The following is a 24,981-nucleotide window of genomic DNA, read 5'->3' as shown; positions in this document are numbered from 1 at the left end:
ACAGGCCAGATGGAGCTGCCCTGAAGGGACCAGAGGGTGGAGGCCAGGCCTCGGCCCACCACCAGGCTGGGTGTGACCTTCTGGGAGGAAGAGCCCGGCTGAGCGCACGTGCAGAGAACCCCAAACAGAGCCCCACGCGCTGCTCCCCATCTAACAAGCAGGCTCTGAGGCTGGGCCCCGCCTGACAGATTCCATCCATTTGGGAGGGGCCCGGGCTCCAGTGGAAACACCTTCCTACTGTCTCCCCACTGGGCGCCCGCCCACCCAGCCTCACCCCTCACCCCTCACCCCCCAGGCTCCTGATGCCTTTACTGCCGTGGGGACCCCACGCCCCATGTGTGGACCCTCTGCCGACATGCTTAGCCTGGCACACTTCTTGTCTATGAGACCCTGTCCAATGTCACACCCCCCAGTCCCACCAGGAAGGCCTCTGTGGTTGCTGGGTGTGACCCAGACACGTGACCACCCCGGGCCGAGCGAGGGGATCTGAGCACGCAGGAGTGTGGCCTGAGGAACAGGCCCCGGAGGCACCGTGGGGGCTACTGTGCTTCCGTCAGCTGCAATAGGAGCCCTGCCCCAGGAACATGGACACACCACAGGGATCTCCTGCCCGTATGCACGTGACTGAGAGCGCTTGGTGGTGGGCCGGAGCTGAGGGAACACCCTGAGTGCCAAACACTGATGTGACAAGCAGTCGGTTCCCTGTCGCCATCACAAGTAATGCGGCTAGCCCCCCACAGGAGGTGACCCCTGGGCCACCACAATGAGGCCCTGGCTGGCACAGTCCCACCCTTCGAGGAACAACCAGTTAACTTCAGGTTTTGAAAACGATGATTCTGCAAGGCACCCATCCTACTGGGTGAGTAGCTGGTGGTCCCACACTCGTCCAATGCTGAGCCCCACCGTGTGCCCTCCCCCGAGCCCCATGCTCACTGGATGCCTGCCCGGGCATCGGACAGCTAAGGTCCTCACCAGGAGAGGGACGCAGGGCAGACTTGGGAGGTGGCCCCCATGGGAAGTCATGGGGAACATGGACCCTGCAAGAGGGTGGGCAGGGACCGGAGGTTGCTCTGTCTGGAAGCAGCCTTGCGGGACAGAGGAGGTCGAAGGTCTGGGGCTGGGGGAACAGGGTTTTGGGGAACCTGCGGATGAGCAAACAGTGGATCCAAGACGCCAGGTTCAGGGAGGCTCCACAGATGTGCTCCTCGGAACGCTAGGTGGGTGCTGTCGGGGTCCGAGACAGGAGGGGCCCATGGAGAGGGCACCTGGAGGACCCTCCTCACGCTGGGCTACCCAGTGGGGAGGTGCTCGGGAGTCAGCTCCTGCGCCCAGGCCCACACACAGCTAGCTGGGCAGCGTCTGCACAGGACAGCCCAAGATCCAGCCTCTACCGGCCTCCTTCCCAGGGAAGGCGATGAGGGCACAGGCTCGGCAGGGCGATGCTACAGGGCTGTGCAGGCCCTGCACTGGGCGGCTACAGGGTCAGACCTGTTCCCCCCACGGCCAGGGCCAGACGTGCAGGGGACCGGTACCAGCAGCTCTCAACGTCCGTGAACATCCCGCCACAGGGCTGTGAACACACAGGGCATCAGCCCCCGGTCCCTGATGCAGTGGGCCGGCATGGCCTGAAAACTGCACTTCTGACACTTGGAGACATCCCGCCTGGACCTCGTGCTCACCCGTCCTAACTGACCCCAGCACTACCACACCCCTTCCTGTCTCAGAGCCTGGGAATTGAGGGCTGGAAGACCCCCAACAGGACCCCTGCGGAATCCCGGTCCAATCCCCACAGGCTGCGGCCGGCCAGGCACTGCAGAGAGGGACATGCAGGTCATTTCTCTTCTGCGTCTAACTACCTGGCGGTCAGCACCCCCAAACAAAGCACACTTTCACAAGCCTTTGCATCCCCCGCAAAATAAGAGACCCACTGAGAGGGAAAGAGCCAAGGCCGACCAAGAAACGAGACAGGTAGGCAGACGCCCGGGACCCAACGTCCAGGCACACCTTCAGGTGCTGCTGACCCAGGGCCTCAGCCTGACAGGGCACTGCCCAGAGCACGTTTCACCCCACTCCTCCCCCTGTGAAACAAGCTGCTCTTCCTCGACACCTGGCTGAACGGTCACCTTCGCCAGGAAGGACAGCCTCGGCCACACCTCTCCCACGGGGTTTGCTGGGCTTCTGCAATCACACGCCAGATCAGAGGGGCCATCCTGCCTCCTGTCTCTGTGGAGCCTGTTTCAGGGTTCAGCCCTCACTCTCCACGCACGCGTGTGCAGGGGCACACACACACACACTCACATGCACACACACGGCCCCACACACTGTCGACGATGGTCACTGTGCCTGATTTGAACCAACACCTGGAGGAGAGTTCCGCCAACAAGCCTCCCCGTCACATCACGTCACATCACAGGACGGCTCTGGCAGGCCCTGGGGCGGAGCCCTGGTTTCCACAGGAACTCGTCTGAGTCCTTCCCGTGGGGCTCGCAGGAGACCTGCTGTGGGGGAGGACCCTACGGAAGAGGAAGGTGGAAACCAGAGATGCCCAGAGACAGATGGAGGTTCTAGAACCCAGCGGTCACTCCAGGAAGACCACCACCGGTCAGGCCTGGCCCTCACCTCAGACCCTCACCAAGAGCCGTTAGTGCGGTTATAATTAAAGATAGGACTGGAAAAGCAGGAGATACTCACTTTCACTTTAAAAAGCACGACCCATTGAAGCGACAGACAAACACAGATTATCACACTGAAGGAAGCCTGACTGAGTCTAGGCCGTGACACCTTCTGGGGGATGGAGGTAGTGCTCCTCACTCCTGCCGGCTGCCCTCCCCTCACTGCTGGGCTGAGCTGCGGCCCCCAGGAAGTCCCTCTCTGTGGGGCCAGGGAGCCTGCCTCCGTAGCTGTGAGCGTGCCCTGCCCCCAGCACCCCACGCACACGCACACGCTCTCCCGCACGTCTGAAGCAGACGCTTCTGCTCTGAGGCAGAAAAGGCGCTGGAATGAGTCTCTGAGCCCGTGCGGGACACTGGAGGCTCTGCTGTAGCAGGTCAGGAAGAAGAGCTGGGACATCATCAGAACTGGCTCCTCTGGAAGCACCCCCAATAGCAGGCAGCTAGATGGCCGGGGCCCACAGCAACTCCAGGACAGGCTCCAGTCATCCCACCTGGGACAAGAGGCCACACACCCTGCCGGAGGTGAAGGGCCTGTCCAGGGGGCTCAGGAGGGCACGAGGCAGGACTGCTGTGCTCACAAGACACGTTAGCCAGAAAGAGAGACGGTCACGGGTGGGCTGTGTTCTCCCGGGCCACACCCCCTCAAGGGGCGAGCTCCCTCCCCGGAGCACCAGGGCAGGAAGTGCAGGCCTTCAGGGAAAACTCCCTCCAAACAAAGTACCTGACCAAAGCTGGCTCCAGGGCCTGTGGCTCACAGGCGGAGCTGCCCCTGCCCTGGGCCCATCTCCACTCCGGGCCCACCAGAGGCGGCTGCACACCCCACCACAGCGACTTTACCTGGGAGGGCGGCCAACGTAGACAACTACACTCCCTCAGCCTGACCCTGGGGTGGGCTAGGGACAGCGAGACAACCTCCACCGCGCCCCCACCACGGTCACCTGAGCACTCTGCCAACTGCCTGAAGCACCATTTTGCAGCGGAGTCCAGTTTTGGGGGGCTGGCTGAGCAGAGCTCGGTCTGCGGGCAGACTGCTGTGGTCTCCAAGCATGATGGGGCAGCACAGGGGTGGGAGGGAAAGTGGGAGCCAGGGCTCCGGACGGCCCTCCCTTGCTTGCTCCCTGGACAGCCCTGACTGGGGCCAGCCAACAGCAGCCAATGAGGACAGGCGGGGGGAGAAGGAAGGGCCCTGGCCAGCCGGCCGGCAGGGCAGAAACAAACAGCTGCTCCTTTGACAGGCAAAGGCCGGCCAAGTCTGGCGAAGTGAGGGAGTGTCTGAACCGCCTTTTCAAAGTGGCGCCGTGCGGGCGCCGTGTGGGGTGAGGCCACTGCCGTGGGCACGGGCCAGCCTGCAGGAAGGGCACATCAGCAAGGCCCTGGGGGGCACTGCAGAGCCCTCTGACACGGCCAGGGAAGCTCCTCTGTGCAGGCAGCAGCTCTGCCCCGTCTCCTGGGGTGACACGCACCCCTCAGCTAACCCCCAGCCCGGCCAAGACAAGAACCAGCCGGCGGGGTGCCCCTGGCTGGGCAGCGGACAAACAGGCTGGCAGGGCACCTGCACAGTGGACACGGGCCTGAGGCATGCCTCCATTCGGAAAGCCCTGGAAGGACAAGGCCAGCCAGCTTCCGGGGCGTCCAGAGCAGATGCTGAGCTGGCACTGGACAGAGGCTGCTCCCCTAGCTGCTTAGGATGGCAGACCCCGACCAAAACGTCCAGAGCATCCTCCCATGGGGGCACAAGAAGCTGTGTGGCCAAGGCCTTCTTCACAGCTGGTCCACACACAGGAGACCAGAAAGTACTGAAAAATCAAACGTCTCGTGTGACGTCCTGCTCAGCCTCAGTGTCTCAGTTCTGACCACAGTGACAGCTCATTGTCAGCACGGGTTCAGGAGCACGGCCACGGGTCTGCCAGGCCCCTGTGCCCGCATCCCCGCCACGCTTCCCCCAGGCCCCAGCCTTAGCCCTGCTCTCCACCCTCAAGGCCACATCACACAAAGGGCCCCGCTGACCTTATCCTCTGCCCAGGCTCAACCCAACTCTGCAGTGGCAACTCCGACCACAGAGAGGACACATCAACACGTGACAGGGAAAGGCTAACCTCTGCCAGGCACACCTGGGCACCACCAGCAGGGCTCCCCAACCCGTGAAGACCAGGCATAAAGGCCCTTCTGCCCTCACAGGACAGCGTCCCCACGGCCACCTGGGTGTCAGCAGGAACTCAGGCACCACACTCACCCACTGCCTGTCCGGGGCACAGACCCCAACGGGATGGCCACACAGCCCCTGGACGTGAGGTCCTGGGAAGGGAGGACGCAGCTGGCCGGGCAGTTGGAATAACTGAGCCATAGAAGGAGCTTCCAGGCTCGTCTTGTTCTATTCCCTGCCCTGGTCCTAGAACCAGCACCTCCTCAAGGAGCTCTGGTTCCTTCCACTGGAGAAGATTCAACACCGTTCTTAGACATACTCTCTCTTTCAGGAAAGAGCAGCGGAGGAAACACTACCCAGCTATTCAACGAGGTCAAAGTCAGACAAGGATGTGACAAGACAAGGAAAATCACAGAACAATATCCTCCACAAACCCACAGACATAAAACTCAATCCAGCGACATATAAAAAGAATAATAGACGGTAACTGAGAGAAGCTCATCCCAGGAATCCAAGCTTAGGCAACATCTGAAAACCAGTCAGTATAATTCACCACATTGACAGAATAAAGGGGAAAAGATCATCTCAATTAGATGTAGAGACAGTACATGCAAAATATTCATACTCTCAGCAAACCAGGAGTAGAAGGGAATGTACTCAGCTGAGCAAGGGACCTACAGAAGACTCTAAAGCCAATTCCTGGTATCCTTCCTGAGGACACCCTTCCTGAAGAGCAGGAACACGTGGGTTGCTCACTCGCTGCTTCTAGTCAGTACTGGACAATGGCCTTGGCTGGGGCCAGGAGACAGAAACAGAAACAAAAGGCATGAATACTGGAAAGGAAAATGTCGTCTTGTTTGGGAAATAACATGGCTGTATATACACAAAATCCCAGGAACCTGCAAAAAGTCTCCTAGAGCTAAAAAGTAAATTTAACAACATCACAAGGTCAATACACAAAAATTAATTTTATTCCTATATACTAGCAACAAACGGAAAATACAATTTATAAAATTGTTATTTACGATAGAATTTTTTAAGTTTAGCAACAAATTTAACTAAAAATGTACAAAATCTCTCACTGAAAAGTACAAAGCATTGCTGAGAGAAATTAAAGACCTAAATAAAGGAAGAAATTCACCATGGTCAGAAATTAGAAGACTCAGTATTGTTATGATGTCCATTTTCCCAATTCAACATAGATTTAGCACAAACCTATCAAAATCCCAACAGAGTTTTTGTAGAAACTGACAGGATGACTCTGATATGTATATGGAAATGCTAAAGGACTTAGAATAATTAAATCAACCCTGCAAAAGAAGAACCAAGTTGGAGGACTCACTGATTTCAAGACTTACTTTATAGTATTCAAGACATTGTGTTACTGACAATATAAATAGATGCATAAATAAAATAGAATCAAGTTCAGAAATAGATCCACAGTTACAAAGTCAACTGGACTTCAATGAAAGTGTTAAATCAATTCTATGGGACAAGGGAAGTCTCTTCCATAAACAGTGCAGGGAAAACGGAATATCCATACAAAAAATAACTCAGCCCAACCATACGCCGTTATATTATGTTACATTACGTTACAAAGGTAATTCAAGATGGATCAGTGAAGGAAGCATGAAAACAAAACCACGGTGCTTCTAAAAGAGAAGAGAGGAGGATGCCTCTGCCGAGCTCAAAGCAGGCGAAGACTTCTTAGGACACGTGAAGCACTACTCGTAAAGAAAAGGTTGACTAATACACCCTGCATCAAAATTTAGCCACTCTTTCTATTCAAAATACTGTTAAGAAAAATGCACAGGCAAGCCACAGACTGGGAGAAAATATTCACAACAATACATCTGGCAAAAGACTTGTATCCAGACTACATAAAGCAGCCCTATACTTCAATAATAAAAAAGACAACCCAGCTTTTAAAAAGGGCAAGACTTGGACAGACACTTTACAGAGGAAGCTATTCAAATGGCGGATAAGCACAAGACAAAGTGCTCGGTACCACTGGTTATTTGGAAAACGCAAGTCAGAGCCACAATGAGACACCACCTCAGACTCACTAGACAGGCTGAGTCAAGCTGACTGAGAACACCCAGTGTCGGTGAGAGCAGACAATGGCACAACTACCTCGGAACACAGCCGGCAGTTTCTGACAAAGTCACACCTACACCCCGCCCCATGAATCAGGACGTCCACGATGCAGCATTTACCCAGAGAAACGAAACACACGTCCAAAAGAAGACTTACACAAGAATGCGCACAGCAGCCCAGAACCAGGAACAACCCCAAAGCCCGCCGACAGAAGCACAGATGAATTGCGTACGCTCATACTCCTCAGCAATCAAAAGCACCGAGTCACCAATAAGACACAACCCGCGGCTAAACCTCACAGACACGACGTAGAGGGAAAAAGGCCAGCAACAAAATAGCAGGTGCAGTACGATTTCACTCGTGGAGTTCTAGAAAAGGCCAAGTCAATCTTCGCTGGAACTAAGTCTGCACGGTGGCTGCCTCCTGGGAGAGGAGGTGTCAGGGAAACAGAGAGGAACGACCGCGAGGGTACCTGATGGCATGTTCCCCGATGATGGGGGATTCCATGTCTCGGGTGTGGACCGCAGGGGTCTGCACATTTGTCAAGACTCACCCCACTGCACACTTACAATGTGTGCATTTTATTGTGTAAATTATATGCCAATTAAACAAAAACAAAGGTTTTGTAAAGGAAGAGAGAGATAAAGCGTTTGAGAGGAAGTAGCAGATAAAACTAAAGGAAAAAAAAGACTTGAAACTGCATATTGAAAAGGCACACATCAAGCCAGAAGCACCAACGCTGAGGTGTCACGGTAAAATCACTGGACTATGACAATGAAACATCTTTCCATAGAAAGACTAGTTTACATTGAAGAGAAACCGTGTTTTCGTCAGACTTTGACAATACCACTTTACATGAGAAAGTTACTGTCATGGACTGGATGTTTTTGGTCCCCAGATTCCTATGCCGAAGCCCTAGCCCCCAAGTGATGGCATTTGGAGATGGGCCTTTGGGAGGTGCATCGGGCTGGATGAGGTCATGAGCGTGGGGCCATCAGATGGAATTCGTGGCCTTAAAAGAGAAAGAGGGCCAGCCCAGTTCGGCAGCCTGGGGTTCGCGGGTTGGATCCTGGGCGCGCACCTACACACCACTCATCAAGCCATGCTGCATGCTGTGGTGGTGTCCCACATACAAAGCAGAGGGAGACTGGCACAGATGTTAGCTCAGGGCCAAGCTTCCTCACTAAAAAAAAAAAAAAAAAAAAAGGAAGAGAAAGAGATCTCCTCCACTCCCCACACGGAGTGAGAGCACAATGAGAAGGTGGCTGTCTGCAACCAAGAAAAGTCCTCACGAGGAACCCAACTAGCCAGCACCTTGATCTCTGCCTTCCAGCCTCCTGCACTGTGAGAATAAACGTCTGCTGTTTCAGCCACCCCGACTGTGGTGTTTTGTGACGGGAGCCCGTGCAGACTAAGACAGCTGTGGTGCAGCATATCCAAGACACACAGGGAGAGAAAATGGGAGCCAAAGACGTTACATCCCTCCAGACTGTCGGTCAACGCAGAGGAGTTCTCCCTGGGGCGATTTTGCCCCAGGGACATTTGGTAACATCTGCAGACATGCTACTGGCGTCTAGTGGGCAGAGGCCAGGGAGGCTGCTCCACACCCCGCAGGGAGCAGGACTGCCCCACACAGACTCATCCTGCCCCAAATGTCAACCATGCGGAGGTGAGCAAGGCTGGTGCGCAGGGCAGACCAACCACAAGGAGCGTCCAGGTGCTCACGCCCTTTGTGTCCACGAGGCCTCACCTAGTTCACACTGCTGCCTCGCCGGCGGCGCCCAGGCCAGCATCATCAGCACCACTTGGGATCCTGTCGGGAGTGCCAGGGCTCAGGCCCACCCAGCCCACCCACCCGGAAACTCTGAGGTAAAGCCTGGATCTGGTGAACAAGCTCCCCGACAACTGCAACACACCCAAGATGCTAAGGGCACCTGCTGAGGGGCGGTGCGAGCACCACGCACATTCTACCTGGAGAACTGATGGTGAACGATGCGGACAGAGATGTCACCCAGATCAGGAGTGTAAGAGGAGGGGAGCAGGAAGAAGTTTCCACCAGTTTTAACGTTGCCCATATGAAGGAACCAAGAGACAACAGCCAAAAGGTGATGGCACTGCAGGCTCTACAAAGGGAACTGTTAGGAAAACAAATATTTCTTTTCTTTTCTTTCTTTTTTTTTTTTGGTGAGGAAGATTGGCCCTGAGCTAACATCTGTTGCCAGTCTTCCTCTATTTTGTATGTGGGACACTGCCATAGCACGGCTTGATGAGTGGTGTGTAGTTCTGCACCTGGGATCTGAACCCGAGAACCCCGGGCCACCAAAGCAGAGCACATGAACTTAACCACTATGCCACCAGGCTGGCCCCAAAAACAAACATTTCTAAAGTGTTTTTTATCATGGTGAGATAGACATGGCGTTAAGGTTATCATTTTAACCATTTTTAAGTGTACAGTTCAGGGGCATTAAGCACATTCACATTGTTGTGCAACCATCACCACCACCCATCTCTAGAACTTTCCATCTTCCCAAACAGAAACTCTGTCCCCATTAAATACTGACTCCCCCACCCCCAGCCCCTGGGACCCACCACTCTACTTTCTGTCTCTACGAATTTGACGACTCTGGGGACCTCACGTAAGTGGAATCACACAGTGTTTGTCCTTTCGTGACTGTCTTCACACAGCATGACATCCTCCAGGTTCATCCATGTGGTAGCAGGCGTCAGAATCCCTTCCTTTTTAAGGCTCAGTAATATTCCACTATGTGGATGGACAAGAGTTTGCTTATGTATTAATCCGTCAATGCACACATGGCTTGCTCCCACCTTTTGGTTATCGTGAATAATTCTGCTGTGGACACGGTTGTGCAAATATGTCTTCAAGACCCTACTTTCACTTCTTTTGGGGACAGACCCAGAAATGGAATTGCTGGATCATATGGTAACTCTGTTTCCTTTTTGGAGGAACCTCCATACAGTTTTCCACAGCGGCTGCACCATTTTACATTCCTGCCAGCAGTGCACAAGGTCCAATTTCTTCTCATCCTCACCAACACTTGTTTTCTGTGTCGTGACAGCAGCCATCCCCATGGGCGTGAGGTGGTGTCTCACTGTGGTGCTGACGTGCATTTCCCTCTCGACCAGAGACATCGAGCATCTTTTCAAGCGCTGTTGGCCAGCTGTAGGTCTTCTTTGGAGAAATGCCTCTTCAAGTCCTCTGCCCATTGCTGAATCGGGCTGTTTGTTTTTTTGTTCCTTGTTAAACGTTTTCGTGTATTTTTTAAAAACAGAAGGAAAAATATACTTTTTCCCTAAGTATCTTATGGAAAAGAGAAGAAATAGGTGGGAGGAACAGGAACAGCAGTAAGACTTCTTTGAACACATCTTGCTTTACAATTTGTCTTTGGAGCCGTGTAAATAAATACTTTATGTCATTATAAAACAAAATTAAACTTAACAGGCTCTTCCTAAAGATCCAAAGGGAAAGGAAACCAACAAACCTGTGCACCCAGTGGGAGACATTTCAAGTGGCTCTCAGCCTGCACAGCGACAGGACATCCCAGTGGAACACACACAGAGGACCCAGACTGCACAGACAGTTCTTAGGCGGTCTCCTGTGCTCCTCCCGGGCGCAGCCGGTGCGGCAGGCCAGGGGTCGGCACAGCTGAGAAAGGCTTCACGGCGTGGAAACGCAGACGAAGGTGAGCGAGGCCATGACCCTGGCTTTGAAGTGTCCGTAAGAACTCAGGTGGACTCTGTACTCACACCGTTCCTACCTCTGCCCACCAACAAGGCCAAGAAACAATGCCCGGCCCAGAAGCCGAGAGCACCTAGGTCCAACGTGGCCTCCATACACACCTCCCCTGCAAGCAGCCAGGCGGCTCCTGAAGGCGGGTTCCAAGTCTGCACCTCACTGCCTGAGGTCACCGGGGTCCTTGTCACCAGGACCCGGGACCAGCCTCAAGACAGTCCCTGGCCAGGGATGGGGTAATTTAAGGACAAAGTTTAACCTTCAGCTAATCCTACGTTTCACAAAACACCTCGTTGCCCACCTAGGAGGATGGCGAAAACCAGAGCCGCACGCTGAAGGCTAGCCGAAGACAGGAAAGAATTAAGAACTCATCCTGCCTTTCGAGGTGCCCGACTAGTTGAGGAGGGGAAGCTTTTCCTGGTGGAAGTATTCCCGCTAACATATGAAGGGCTACCTTTGTGCAATTCCTAACGAATTGACGACTCTAGGCAGTGGCCAACAGCAGCTGCAAACCACCAGAAACACACACCTCTCCTGGAAACACACCCCCACCGCCAAGGAGCCTTACCCCCAGATAAAAAGAACCTGATCTAGCCAGTGTCCAGGCACAGCTACCAACTTACAGGACACACAGAAGAACGAGCAAAACTCATCACAGGATGCAATTAGCAAAACGTAGGCACTGGGAAACACCGCACGAAAAGCTGCCTGGTTTCATCAAGAAATGACCAAGGAAGAAAATAAGAGAGAAGGGGCAGGGCCTTTGGATTAAGAGACTCACAGAATCAGGTCTGCAGCCTAGTCAAGAGCACTGTGCCAACGCCGCTGTCTGGCTGACTGCAGCTTCCAGTGTGTGCGATATCACCACTCAGGGGCTGGCTGATGGGGACACTGGAGTCTCTGCACTGTTTTGCAACTTCTTGTGAAGTTCATAATTATTTCAAAATACAAAGTTAAAAGAGAGAATTATAAAATCTGTCAACCAACTCCAATGTAAGAACTTTACTTGAATCCAAACACCGAAAAAAGTCAAAGAAACTAGAGAAACATGAACATTGATTGAAAATTTGATGTTAAGAATTTGCTGTTTTATGGTATGATAATGAGATGTCTTATATTTAAAGAAAAGAATCCCTACCCTTTTATTTTTTATTTTTTATTTATTTATTTTTTCCCCCAAAGCCCCAGTAGATAGTTGTATGTCATAGTTGCACAGCCTTCTAGTTGCTGTATGTGGGACGCGGCCTCAGCATGGCGGGAAAAGCAGTGCGTCGGTGCGCACCCAGGATCCGAACCCGGGCCGCCAGTAGCGGAGCGTGCGCACTTAACTGCTAAGCCACGGGGCCGACCCAATCCCCACCCTTTTTGTACACACAGAAATATTTACAGATGAAGTGATACAATGTCTAGAATTTCCTTCAAAATAATTTGGCTGCTGGAGAGTTAAAGAAAGAAAACAGGGAAATGCTGGTTGTGTTGGTGTCAAGTGAAAACACAGCTTTGAAGAGCATGCCCACCACCATCTCCCCCTCACCACACTCTTCCTTTGAAAGCAGGACACGAGCCAGGACCCCATCAGAGACACAGGGTTTCTCCAGAGACAGGCTGCCCAGGAGAGCCCCACTCGATCTCCTCCCCTTGTCTCTTTCCCCCAGTGCTCTGGGCCTCCTTCCCCTGAAACCGCCAGAGGGACCTGAGCGCAGGGATTTACGGCCAAGCCTGGAGACCAGGACTGGGGAGCAGTGAGAGCACTACAACATCACACAACAGATGGTCTCCTCTAACTGACTGACAGAGGTACAAGCCCTTGGGACTTATGAAGTCGTGTGCACATGTGCATGCGTGTGTGCATGTGTGTGCTCGGGGTGAACTGGAGCTCAGAGAGGTCAGGACCACAGTGGCATCCTTGGAAAAGCTGGCCGTGGCAGCGCGATTCCCGGTGCCCGACCCCCTCCTGTCAGAGCTTCCGGCCAGGCCTGATGAGGAGAGCCTCGGCCCTCAGGACCCCATCAGGAGGGACAGACGGCATCCCTCTTCCTCCTGTTTCACCCGGACGCCGCTGCTGTTTCTCTCGCACTAGAGCGTCTGGCTCTGAGGGCGGGAGCTTGTGCAGTGGTGTCTGCGGGCGCACAGGGGCACAGGGGCTTGTGGCCGGGGACAGTGTGCTAACTCAGACATCCTCACAGCACAGCACGCCTGCTCGGACAGCTGACTTGGCTGGCTTTCCCAACAAAACAGGATATGAGAACTTTTCAAGGCACATGTCTATTTTTAAATGCAAGTCTGAATTCTAACAACTAGTGACGACTGCAGTGACTCCTGTGGAATTACATGGAATTACTGGACAGGGAGGGCGTGCTCTGCTGTGGAGGACCCATCTTTAAGACGCCCGTCTTCCAGTTGCGACGAGATGCTCGTCCTCGGCTTCCTCACACCCAGGCCCACCTCTGCTTGTCCCGGGTGGTTCGATTCCCCCAAAGGCGGGACAAGGTGGGGGAGTGCCCTGTAGATACCCCGTGGGCAATACCAGGGCCAGCCCTGCTCTCCAGGTGTGCAGCTAGGAGGGCGCAGACACCACAGTCCCAACGTGTGCGGGTGCTCTGGTGGTGGCGCCCGCACTGTGGCGGGGGGAAGCCCGACTGCCCTGCCAGCTCCAGGCAGTTGGATCACCGGATGGCCAGTGGGGACGTGGCAGAAGCGCAGTGGGACTGCAGTCAGGAGCCGCCAGTGTGCATCCCGCCCCTAAACACACGGCACTGGGCTCGCCCCTGAAGGAGCAATGGAACCAGGCTCTCCCAGCACTAAGGGCGGCCTTTCTCTGCTACCAAGGAGCCGTCGTCTTCACATGGAGGAGAAGAAAAGCACAACGCAGCTCGGGGAAACAGAAGCGATTACACATCCCAGTTGCACTAAGTGTATGGCGACTTTAAACTTCACAGTCAAATGAGGGGAGACGGACGTGACGTGAACCATGCGGTCAGGGAACAATGACTGTGACCATTAGCAAGCACACTTTTTAAACTACAAAGTTCTCCAAACAAAACTTCCAGTTGGGACGTCCACTCCCGGTCAAGATGGAGTACCAAGGACCAGATTTTACCTCCTACTTGAAGCAACAGGACACTGGACAAAATGGGTGACAGTTTTCAAGACACTGGGTGTCAGGCAACAAAGCACAGTGGTCCCATGAAGCAGAAACAAATGAGGGGAGAGGGCGATGGCCCAGCTCCTGCCTGGGAGTCTGCACAGCAGGGAGTTGGGGGCAGCCCAGCGGGATCCTGACAGGCGTCTCAGCTGGGGGTCTGGGGACGCCAAAGCACCCAGAGGTCAGGGGCAGCGCACTGGGGCTCAGGGGTCAGTGCACCAAGACGGGAGAGCTGCACAGAGAGCTCCACAGATGTGCTGAGGGAGCTCATCACGTCCTCGGCTGAGCACTGGTCAGGTGTGCGTGCAAGGGAACCACTGAGGGGAGGGACGAAAAACACTGGGGAGGATCAGAGGGACAGTCCTCGAGGCTCACATGGGGCTGAGGAGAGCTCCAGCCCCACCAACCAGAGTGGAAAAACTCAACCCACGGGCACCAGGTGGAGCACTCGAGAGGCTTGTCAGTAGTGAGAACAATTACCCCTAAGTGAAACATCGCCATAACCCCACCAAACAGGACAAATGCCAGAACTGAAAGAAATCAGTCATTTCCAAACTGAGTGCAAAATACAAAGCTCAAGAGCACTCATAGACATACAAAAATATCCAGCACAAAACAAGGCAAAGTTCACAATGTCTTACATTTAATCAGAAATTACCAAGCCTTCAAGGAAGGAGGAAAATGCAATCTATCATGAGGAGTCAAATCAACCGATCCAAAAACCCAAAATGGCCAGACGACAGAATTACAAGACAACAGCATTAAAAAGTCATTCTAACTGTCTTCCATCTGTTCCAGAAGCTGGAGGAAAGACTGCACATGTTAAATAGAGATACCGATGACTTTTTTTTTAGATCCAAATTGAACTTCTAGACATAGAAACTAAAATATCTGAGATGAAAAATAACCCTAGATAGAATTAACAGCAGCCTGAACACTTCAAAAGTAAAGATAGTGAACTTGAAGATATGGCAATAGAAGCTATCCAAAATGAAAGGGGAAAAGAGACCTTGGAAAGGGTGCTTGGAGAACAAGCCCCAGGCCGGGGACATCTTTTTAAGACACATATGTGACACAGAACTTGTATCTCGCATACTTACTGACCTTCACAACTCGACAAGAGAAGACAGCGGAAGGTCTGAAGAGACCCTTCACTGCAGAGAAGCAACGTCAGCATAGAAGAGCCACTGGAAATCATCACGTGACAAAGAAATGCAACCCGAAACCACAGGGAGCGCTCACACCCACGAGAGCTGCTACAGTCCCAGGGCCCGCACGTGCCCAGCGCTGACAAGGAGGCCGACATGGCACCCTCACGCGGCTGTTGCAAATGCAAAAGAGCACAATCAGAGTAGAACACAAATTGGCCATTTCTTAAAATGTTAAACACACGCATATCCTGTGACCAGGCCATCCACTCCGAAGAGAAGAGAGGGAACGTGTGTACAAGCCCTGCATGCAGTGTTCAGAGCAGCTTCATCTGTAACGGTCAAAATCCGGAAACAACCCATGTGGCCATCAGCAGGTAAACAGACAGACTGAGGCCTGTCACTGTGGAATCCTAGTCAGCACCAGACAGGAAAGGCCTCCCGACACTTGCAACGATGTGACTATGCTGTGTGGAAAACGAGCTCACACTGCACGATGTCACTCATACAAACCTCCAGAAAATGGCACTAACCTGTAATGACAGAAGCATGCCAGTGGCTGCCTGAAAGGGGCACAGAGGGTGGCGAGGGGTGAGAAAGAAGAGTTACAAAAAGGCATGAGGACACTTCTGGGGCAATAACATGTCCACGTCCGTGACTGGTGATGGCTTCATGGGTGTGGACACACGTCAACACGTACCAAACTGAAGCATTTACATACGTGCAGTCCTGGTCTGTCAAGGGCACCACAGGAGAGGCTTAAAGACAACTTCCATCACATCCCCTTGCTCAGCCCCTGTCCAACTGCCCACCTGGCCCCATTAGGACTCTAACGGGCACCTCAAACTCAGCCAGCCCCTCCAGAGCGGCTCCTCCAGAGCAGCCCTCCTGGTGTCCTCCCTGATTCAGGAGACACCTGCTCCATCCTCCCAGTTCCCCAGGGGAAAGCCTCGAGTCCTCCCGACGCCCCTCCTGCACCCACATCTACCCATCAGCAGAGCCTTGTGGCCCTATCGACAGAGCACATCCACATCGGTCTCTTCTCGCCTGTCCACCCTGGCCCAAGCCCCAGTCCCTCTCACTGCAGGACCAAAGTGGCTTCAATGAGTCTCCCTCTCTCCTCCCTTGCCCCCTCCAGCCTAGTCTACACCTGACTGTGGGCGTGATCCTTAACGCAGATTCCGTCCCTCCTCCACTCAGAAGCCCCTGTGCCCCACATCACCCAGAGAATAAGCCCAAGTCCTCTCGGGGGCCTTGACTGCCCTTCGGGCCCCTGCCCATGCCCTCATCTCCAACCCCTTCCTCTAGCTTACCTCGCTCCAGTCCTGCCCAGCTCCTGCTGTTCCTGGAGCGCTCGGAACACAGGCCTGCCTCCGGCCTCTGCACTGGCTCTTGGCGCTGGCTGAACAGGCTTCCTCAGACACCCACACGGCCCAGTCGCTCGCATCCTGCAGGTTTCTAGATCAGACACCAGCTTATCAAGGACACGGCCCAGTCGCTCGCATCCTGCAGGTCTCTAGATCAGACACCAGCTTATCAAGGACACGGCCTGGTCGCTCGCATCCTGCAGGTCTCTAGATCAGACACCAGCTTATCAAGGAGGCCCTCCCAATTGTCCTATCATGAACGCAATGCCCCCACCGCCCCGCCCTGTGTTCCTCCTCTACCCAGCAAGTCAGCACTCCTCAGGCAGGCCGATGTCTCTCCCATTAGGTGGAGGGTCTCTAAGGGCAGGGGTCTTATTTTGCTCACTATATTCCCCGCACCTAGAATGGGGTTGGGGGCAATCAATGTTTGCTAAATGAATACACGCAGGAATGAATGAAATTCTAAACTAGCACCAGGTCCAGAAAGCAGCTCTTAAAGCAGAGAGAACGTACAAGTAGATGGAGAGAGAAGGTGAACCACAACCAACCAGCCAAACAAAAACCTGTCTTCCCTCTCCAAAGTTATTCCTCCCCACGCCCGTGCCCTGTGGTTCCAGGACAATGTCCAGGGCGGATGCCAGCTCCCAGCTGTGGGCCACAGGCTCCAATCACGGCCTCGTTGGTGCTAGGAATATCGGTCAGGGTGGACCCCTCCAGCTGTGACCCATCACCCCACAGTGACCTCTGGGACACATTCTGCCCCAGGATGCTCCCCAGGTGCTCAATCATGCACACAAATGGTGATGACAACACTAAATACACAGGCCCGCTAGACAGGAAGCACACCCTTGAATCGGCCACATCAACGCCTGGGGAAGCTGCTGCAGCAGAGGGGCACTCGTGGTCCACGGCACCTGCCCGGGGCCAGGCTACGCTCCTGCTTCTCAGGCGCGTCCCATGGAGCTCTGGCCATGGCCCCCGTGGCCCCAGCAGGTAAGGGGTCCCCGGGGAAAGGTGCGCTGTCCATCTGAAGTGCGACCTGCCCCCAGCTGAGAGAGCCAGTGGGCACAGGGCCCGGGCAGGGTGCGTGTCCACGACCACCGCTCTAACCTGCGAGCCCCACCCCATGTGTCCTGCCAACACACACCTGTACGCTGCTCCTGCCTCCTCCAGGTGCCCCGTGGCCCCACTCGCTCCCCGGCAGCTCCCTAGCGCTCCTTCCACGTTCCTGCAGAAGTGTGTCTCCTCTCCTGCCTCCTGCAGTGGCCTCCAACCCCACAGTGCCCCTCACAGGGGGACCCCAAGTGCTCCTTCCACACCAAGCCAGCATCACCAGACACATCACATCGCTGTAGTAGACCCCCCACCCAGCTATCTGTCTACACTCGCTGCCTTCCCCGGGACAGGAGATCCGGGCATGGCCGCAGCAGAACGAACATTAACTGCTAACTGCAAATGTATAAGTGACAGAGAAGTGAGAGAGCTGTGCGGGCGCCCGGCTCACGGCTCCAGCCCTTCCTTCCCTCAAAGAGGGTGGAGGGCACGCCAGTCTGTGCGAGGCAGTCTTAGCTGCCGAGAGCTGCACCAGCGGCTCCCTGGCCCCCAAGAAACGCCAGCACACAGGGCCAGTTCGTGCTGCTTCTTCAGTGCTACGCTCCTCACTTTGAGAGCGTGCCCGTACACAGTGGGCACTAAAGAAATATGTACGGGGGGGTGGGGCACAGACCGGCTGGAATTAAACGAGAGAGAACAGAAAAATGCCTTTTCGATGTGGCCACTCAGGGGAAGACCCCCACCAGCCGTCCATCAGGGCTCTGCTGCCAGGCAACTAAAACCCCGGCCCCCATACCAATGCGCAGACACACACACACGTGCATTCTGTACACCACCGGGCTGAGGCCCCACAGGCCCACCACCAAGGCCTGTCCTCCAGACCACGGCCGGGGGCCTTGGCGAAGGCCAGAGGGAGGAAGTCCTGAGAGCTCAGCTCTGGGACACCCAATGGCCTCACGAGGGTCCGCAGACCCCTCAGGCCCAGGGAAGCACTCTCAGGAAGAAATCCAGGATGAACTGCTGTCGTCTTGCTCCACGAGAAGGAGGCACCTGCTTGCCAGACCTTTCTGGCAGGCAGCTCTCTCTCTCCTTCCTGGTGTAAAAGAGCCCGCAGGAAAGGAGGCGCTGACCTTGCCAGCCCCTTCGGAAAACAAACATGCTGCCTTGGACCCTGGTTCTGCAGCCCCCAGGGCCTTTGAAGCAGGCCGACCCCACCACCAGTAGCTAGAGGCTGGGCACAGTCACCGCTGCCCAGAAAGGGGCTCACGAGCAGGTAAAGCGGGAAGGCTAATCGCCAGTATCTCAGTGGGGCAGACTGACCCGGGCCTGCCCCAAGGAGGGAGCAGGCGGCCTTCTGAGAAGAGCCGGTCCCTAAGGGCTGCCCCTCAGACCCACTCGGACCACGTGGGTCTCAGGGCCTTGACGTCCTCTCCTGGCACCCACAGACCTGCTATTCTGCCTGCCTTACTAGTGACGAAACAGGCGTGGCGCAATAGTCAGGTCAGGGACCTGGCACCGGGGGGATTTTGAAAAAAAAAAGAAAGAACCTTGATAATACTGAAAAGATAAGCTGGAGAGTTCCAAACCTCAGTGGGGTCCTGGAAGGCGGGGACACAGATTTCTTTCTTTCAGTCTAAAACAGCTGGCACAGGGCTGGCCCCAGGAGCGCAGTCCAAGCAACAAATTATCTCCACGTCAGAACTGCGTGCATCGTGCCCTGTGTGTCTGACCTCAAGATCCTCCCAACCCTGCAGGATAACACAAGCGACACTCACACCATGTCACCCACGGGAGAACAAGGATGGAAAAGATCCACACAATCCCCTGAATTACAGCACCAGGGCAGGCGCCATGCTCACGTGTGAAATATAGGAACAACCTCCAACTGAGGGCACTTAATCCACCCTCATTTGTAATTTTTCTCCGCACAAGTGTCTGGACTGTCCGGCCCCACATGGACACCCCTGGGGGCCGCACACTGCAAAGCAGTGTGTGTGTGAGTATGTGTGTGTGTGTATCTGTAGGTGTGTCTGAGTATGTGTGAGTTGTAGGTATGTGAGGTGTGTGTCTGAGTACGTGTGTGGATCTGTGAGTGTGTGAATCTGTGGGGGTATATGTATGAGCATGTGTGTCTATGTGTGAGTTGTGTGTCTGTATCTGAGTGCGTGTATATGTTTCTGAGTGAGTGTGTCTGGGGATGTGTGTGTGGATCTGTCAGTGTGTGTGTATGTGTGTGTAACCACCAGGCATTCATGCTCCCTTCTCCCTAACCCTCCTTCCCTTGCCTCATGGGCCCATGACCCCACTCCACTCAACCATGCCGGCCCCTGACCACACCAGAGCACACGAGCACACGCCCACCTCGGGCCAGGCCCTCCTGCACCTGCTTTTCCTCCAGACTCCTTCTCACGTCCTTCCAGGTTCTGCTCACACATCAGCTCCCAGGACACCTCCCCTCCCTGCTCCTGGCGCACTGGCAGGCACGGGGCTGACTTGTTGCCGCCCCATCACCACCACCAGGGACTCATGTCAGGAAAACAGGGCGTTGCCTGGCTGTTATCGCTGCATCCTGACACTCACACGACCCTGGGAAGGTAGTGGGGACACGAGTCCTTTCCAACTTCTTGAGTGAACTGGTTTCTTCGGCTGTGGCTTCACATTGTCACCTTCCCTGGAGCTCCTAACTCGACTTTCAGATGGAGTTTGATGCTGTGCCTCCGGCACCCTGGACCACCCTTTACCTCGCAGTTGTCCCTGCTCTGACAGTCTCCCAGCTGAGGGCAGGGTCACTACTGTGCTGACTCCACTCTGCCCTTGTCTGCCTGCTGTCCTTGCTTTTGTGTCAAACTGGCACAAGAAGCAACAAAGTTTTTGAAACACTGGATGAGCTCTGGTGTCTGGGCAGAGATGAGAGACCCTCCAATCCTGGGCTCCTGGCTGGGAGGCAGCGTGGCCACTCGACAGCTGTGAGGTTTCTACCGCTGGCTATCCAGGTCCAAAGAGGGCACAAAGAGGCAGTTTTGGAGAATGGATGCATAGAGCCCAAAGCACACTCAGTGAAAGGGCTGGACCTTGAGTCTCAGGACCACAGGGACGCAGCAGGCGTCAGAACTCCCCCTCCTGGGCCTCCCGCTTCACCTCTGAAGCCAGCTCCAGCGGAGGACAGAGAAAGAGACTCGGGGCTCACGCCCAACCAGGCCTCTCCCTGCCTGACCCTGACCCCAGGCACAGAAGGGGGCACGCGCCAAACTGGAAGTTCTGCTGGGAAACAGCGGGACCAAAACCTCAGTCCTCACATACGAAGCAGCCAGCCATCACGAGCGCAGCCCACAGAAGAGAAAGACTGACATGCTGGACGCCATCCAAAGCCGGGACGCCTGCACCTCAGAAGACACCAGGGAGAAGAGGGCAAGAGAGCCACTGACCCAAGGAGAGCACCTGCAGATCACAGAGGGACACGAGACTTATGTCCACAACAGGTACGGACCTCCACAACCCAACAACAGACAGACAACCTGATTACAAAACGGGTAAGAGACTTGAACAGACGTCTCCCTGAGAAAGATAAAGGAACGCTGGGAAGTGCATGAACAGACACTCCCCATCAGTCAGCAGGGACATGCAGGCTGAAACCACAGCAGGACAGACCCCACACACAGCAGGACGGCCACCATCAGACGATGGTGACGACAGGCTGATGAGGACGTGGAGAAGCCGAGCGCAGCTGGTGGGAAGGGAAGAGGACACAGCTCTTCACGAGAAACTGGCAAACCTCTCCCAGAGTCACACATTCGCTTCCCATCCGATCCAGCAATTCCACGCAAATCTCAGGCGAGATGAAGACAGAGGGCCTGTGAAGACCTGACTGTGACAGTCACAGTGGCTACACTCACGATCCTCACATGCTGGAAATAACCTAAACCAACAGGGGAGATGGCTAAGCAAGCTGCATCTTTTCTTCAAGAGAGACGGCTTCTCAGCCAGAGAAGGAACAAGGTACAGACACAACCCGGGTGAGTCTCAAGGCATCGGGCCCAAGCGAGACAGCAGAGCCCAAACGCTCGACACCCATGATCCCATTTACACGACCTCCAGCAAGAACAAAATGGTAATGCGAGAAGGCAGCTCCGTGGCTGCCAGGGGCCGAGGTCCTGGTGAGGGGCCGTCAGATGCTCTGCGTCACTGCAGGGTGGCCATCGGCTACATACTCGTCAAACGCGGCAGTGTACACCTGAGGCTGGTGGACTTGGTTGAATGTCAACTGTACCTTCCGCAAGCTGAGCAGAGGCATGCACGTGCACACACACACACAGAACACCACACACCAACAAGAGAGCCTGGCACACCCCCGCAAATCCTGCAGACACGACAGAGAGTGAGGGAGGCCTTACTCCCAAGGGCCACAGCTGCATGACTCCAGTCACATAAGGACCAGCAGGCAAGCAACGCGTGGGGCCAGAAGTCAGGAGGGAAGGGACGGCCACAGGGCCTCTGTGTGCCGCCACCCTCCCGGCCGGTGACGTGGGTGGTGACACGCTCTGTTAATCTAAAGCCCACACCGGTGCTCTTGGAATTGTGCTTTCTCTATACACACCACGTTGCAATGAGGTAATTACTCAAAAAACGTAGACGAGAAAGATAAGCGTGCTCGAGGAGTTGCATCTTTCTTATTTTTACACTGGATGGTGGTTAGAGTGTTTGTTACAGACTTGTCAATTCCGTTTTGTATGACTGAACTACTGCGCAGTAACAGAGAGCTTTGCCTGTGTTTCCAAAGATGAAAGGAGGGAGGGGAAGGTTTTAGGGGCTGGAAGCTCTCGTCTCATGGCCCAGCATGACTCGTACTGACAAACCATCCTCAGGGCCCGGAGAGGACCTGCCGGCAGACAGCCTCTGTCCTGGGCTGGCTCCTCAGCCCCATCGCCCAGTGAAACCACCCCTGTGGGGAGGCACATCCAGACGCCCCACAACCCAAACCCAGGCAGTCAGAACACAGGCTCATCCCCTGGAACGTGAAAAAAATTCTCCCACTGCAGTAAAGTCACTATTCCCATTACTGGAAGTGTCCCAGGAGTGACCTGAGGAATGCCACTTCTATTACTGCCATGCCTCCCCAATGTCCCAGAGGTCACCGCCTACATGGGGTCACCACACTGGCTCAGACAGAGTGCAAAACTAGAGTTGCCATGCGAATGCAACCAGGTGGCCCCGAGGAAAGAGCATTTAGGAGACAGACAGGAAAGGAAGGCAGGTCTGCGCTGTGAGCTGACGGCTGACTCTGGGCTGTTTTCTGCAGTGAGAGCCACTGGCACAGGGAAGAGGCTCCTGCAGCCAGAGGCCCCCATTCACGCTGTCCAGTGGGTCAGAAGAGAAAGGAGCAATGCCTCCCACAGCAGGCCAAGGCCATTTCTGCGGGTCGGGGCCGGGTCCACTTAGACAGGTGCCCCGGCAAGCGAGGGACCAGGCCTGTGCTCAGCAAGGGCCAGGCCACCAGGCCAAACCTGGAGCATCCCAAGCCGGGCGGAAAGAGCCTTCACATCCCTCCCTGAGAGCTCGCTGGGCCCGGAGCCCTGTGCACACGGAAGGGGCAACAAGAGAGAGGAACTGACTGCCTGGAACCCCAACTCCTGGGCCTCAGTGCCCCCACCCCATTCCTGTTGCCTCTGATGCCTATGGGTGACGCCAAGCCCAGGGGGGATGCTGTGTCGTGGGTAATGCCCAGGCCAGGGTAACACCACGTCCAGAAGTCCAGGAGTAACACCATGTCCAGAAGCCCAGGGGTAACACCATGTCCAGAAGTCCGGGGGTAATACCATGTCCAAGGGTGACACCATGTCCAGGGCTCCGGGGGTCTGAGGGTGATGCCATGTACAGGGGCCTGGGGACCCGAGGGTAACACTATGTCCGGGGTTCCGGGGGTCCAACAGTGACGCCATGTCTGGGGGTCCAGGGGTGACACTGTGTCCAGGGTCTGGGGGGTCCAAGGGTAACACCATGTCCGAGGGTGTCACCACGTCTGGGGGTGATGCCATGTCCAGGAGTCTGGAGGTAACGCATGCATGCACGTCCACAGCACTGGCAGCCCCCCTACCATATGCTCCAATTACTTTCCAGTGTTTGCTCACTCAAGCCTTGACGTCCCCATTCTACAGAGGAGGAGACTGAGGCATAGACTGAAAGAAAGCCCAGATCCGACATAAGCAGCCTTTGCTCTTAACCACGCCCACCGCCGCACGAGGGGACAAGGGGATGGGCACACGTGGAAGGAAGGGAGGAAACCTTATTTCTAGCTCGGCCAGGGCTCAGCTGTCCCGAGCAGAGAGGGCCCTTGGCGGCCTTGTCACCAGCAGCCCTGTAGCTGGCTCCGGTGGCAAGTCAGCTCCCACCTCCAAGGGCCAGCATCACCCTGTTCCCTCCCACACCGTGGTCAGCAGAGGGAGTACCCGGAGGAGGAGCAAGCCCTGAACTCACACTGCTCCCAGCAAGCTGCCAACACACCGCACACCAAGAGGAGAAATGCCCGATGCACACCATTCCCTTTACACGCTGGCCCCGTGGAAAACGGGAGCAGTGACGGCCTCACCCCCTCCCAGGGCTCACCCTGGCACTCCCATCTGAGGGGCCGGGTCTGCTGTGGCGAGGCAGGAAGCCAGACACAGAGGCTGGAGGAGAACCACAGCCGGGCTCGGGCCCACCACCCAGCGGGGCTCACCCTGCATTCCACGCACGCTCACCCAACACTCCTGGACAACCAGGCCGAGGGGGTCAGGGCAGACCCTCCAGGTGGCAGGCCGAAAAGACACGCAGGGGTCAGGCTGAAGGCCAAGTGCCCTCCTGAGCCCAGCCACCAGGGTGACCATGGACTCGCCAGCACCCCGGGGAGCAGGGCTGAGATCAGCAGAAAGAGCCGCCTGGAACGGGAGGAGGGAGGCAGGCTGCACCCCACACAGAGGCTAGGGCTAGGCTCTTAGCACCAACTCAGAAGGCAGAGAAACGCACCACCACACCAAAATCGTTCTGTTTCAAGTTGGAGTCAAGCCAAACTTCAAACAAAGTGGCTGCTGGGGCCTGCCTGGTCATCCCGCCTGGCCTCCGGCCACCACTGACCTCGGACGGCAGGGCGTCCAGGCCGCGTGGCAGCCACCTCTGGCAAGTCTTCCCTGCTGACCCCGCACTGGCGTCTACGGGACAAGTGCCCACCAGCCTTGGGCACAGGCATGGTGGCCCAGCGGTGGAAGGCTGGCTGAGACCCACTGACTAACAACACCCCTTTGTCTAACGCCGCAAAGCCCGTGTGCTGGAGAGGCCGAGCCCCTGCTCTCCTCGCCCACCGCGGGCCCAGGTGAGCAGCAGATGCGCTGCTCACAAACAAGGGCACAAGAGCACCAGCGTGCGCTCCCTCTTGTGAGGTCACGTGGGCTCACGGCAGGGGACAGGTGACCCTCAAGGCCAGCAGGCACCGAGCCCAGGCAGCCGGTGTCCGGGCTCAGTCCACAGGAGGGCTCGGAGCCCATGCCGCTCCCGTCCGGCGGAGCCCTGAGACCTCTCCTAGTGCTGTCCCTCCCCCTTGTACAGCCTGGCCACCTCTAGGTGCTCTGGCAAAAC

General features: G+C 55.5%; 1 protein-coding gene across 3 annotated transcripts in view; it reads right to left on the bottom strand.

Annotated features, from left to right (window-relative positions):
• The window catches only part of MOB2 (MOB kinase activator 2), an 81,158-nt gene that overhangs the window by 14,849 nt on the left and 41,328 nt on the right, over positions 1–24,981 (bottom strand). The window lies entirely within an intron of this gene.

The sequence above is a fragment of the Ceratotherium simum genome, chromosome 34 (genome assembly GCF_057802395.1).
Source record: "Ceratotherium simum simum isolate JZ-2026a chromosome 34, ASM5780239v1, whole genome shotgun sequence".
Classification (NCBI taxonomy): Eukaryota; Metazoa; Chordata; class Mammalia; order Perissodactyla; family Rhinocerotidae; genus Ceratotherium; species Ceratotherium simum.
Note: the sequence above shows the minus strand (reverse complement) of the source record. Positions and strands in the feature narration are given on the sequence as shown.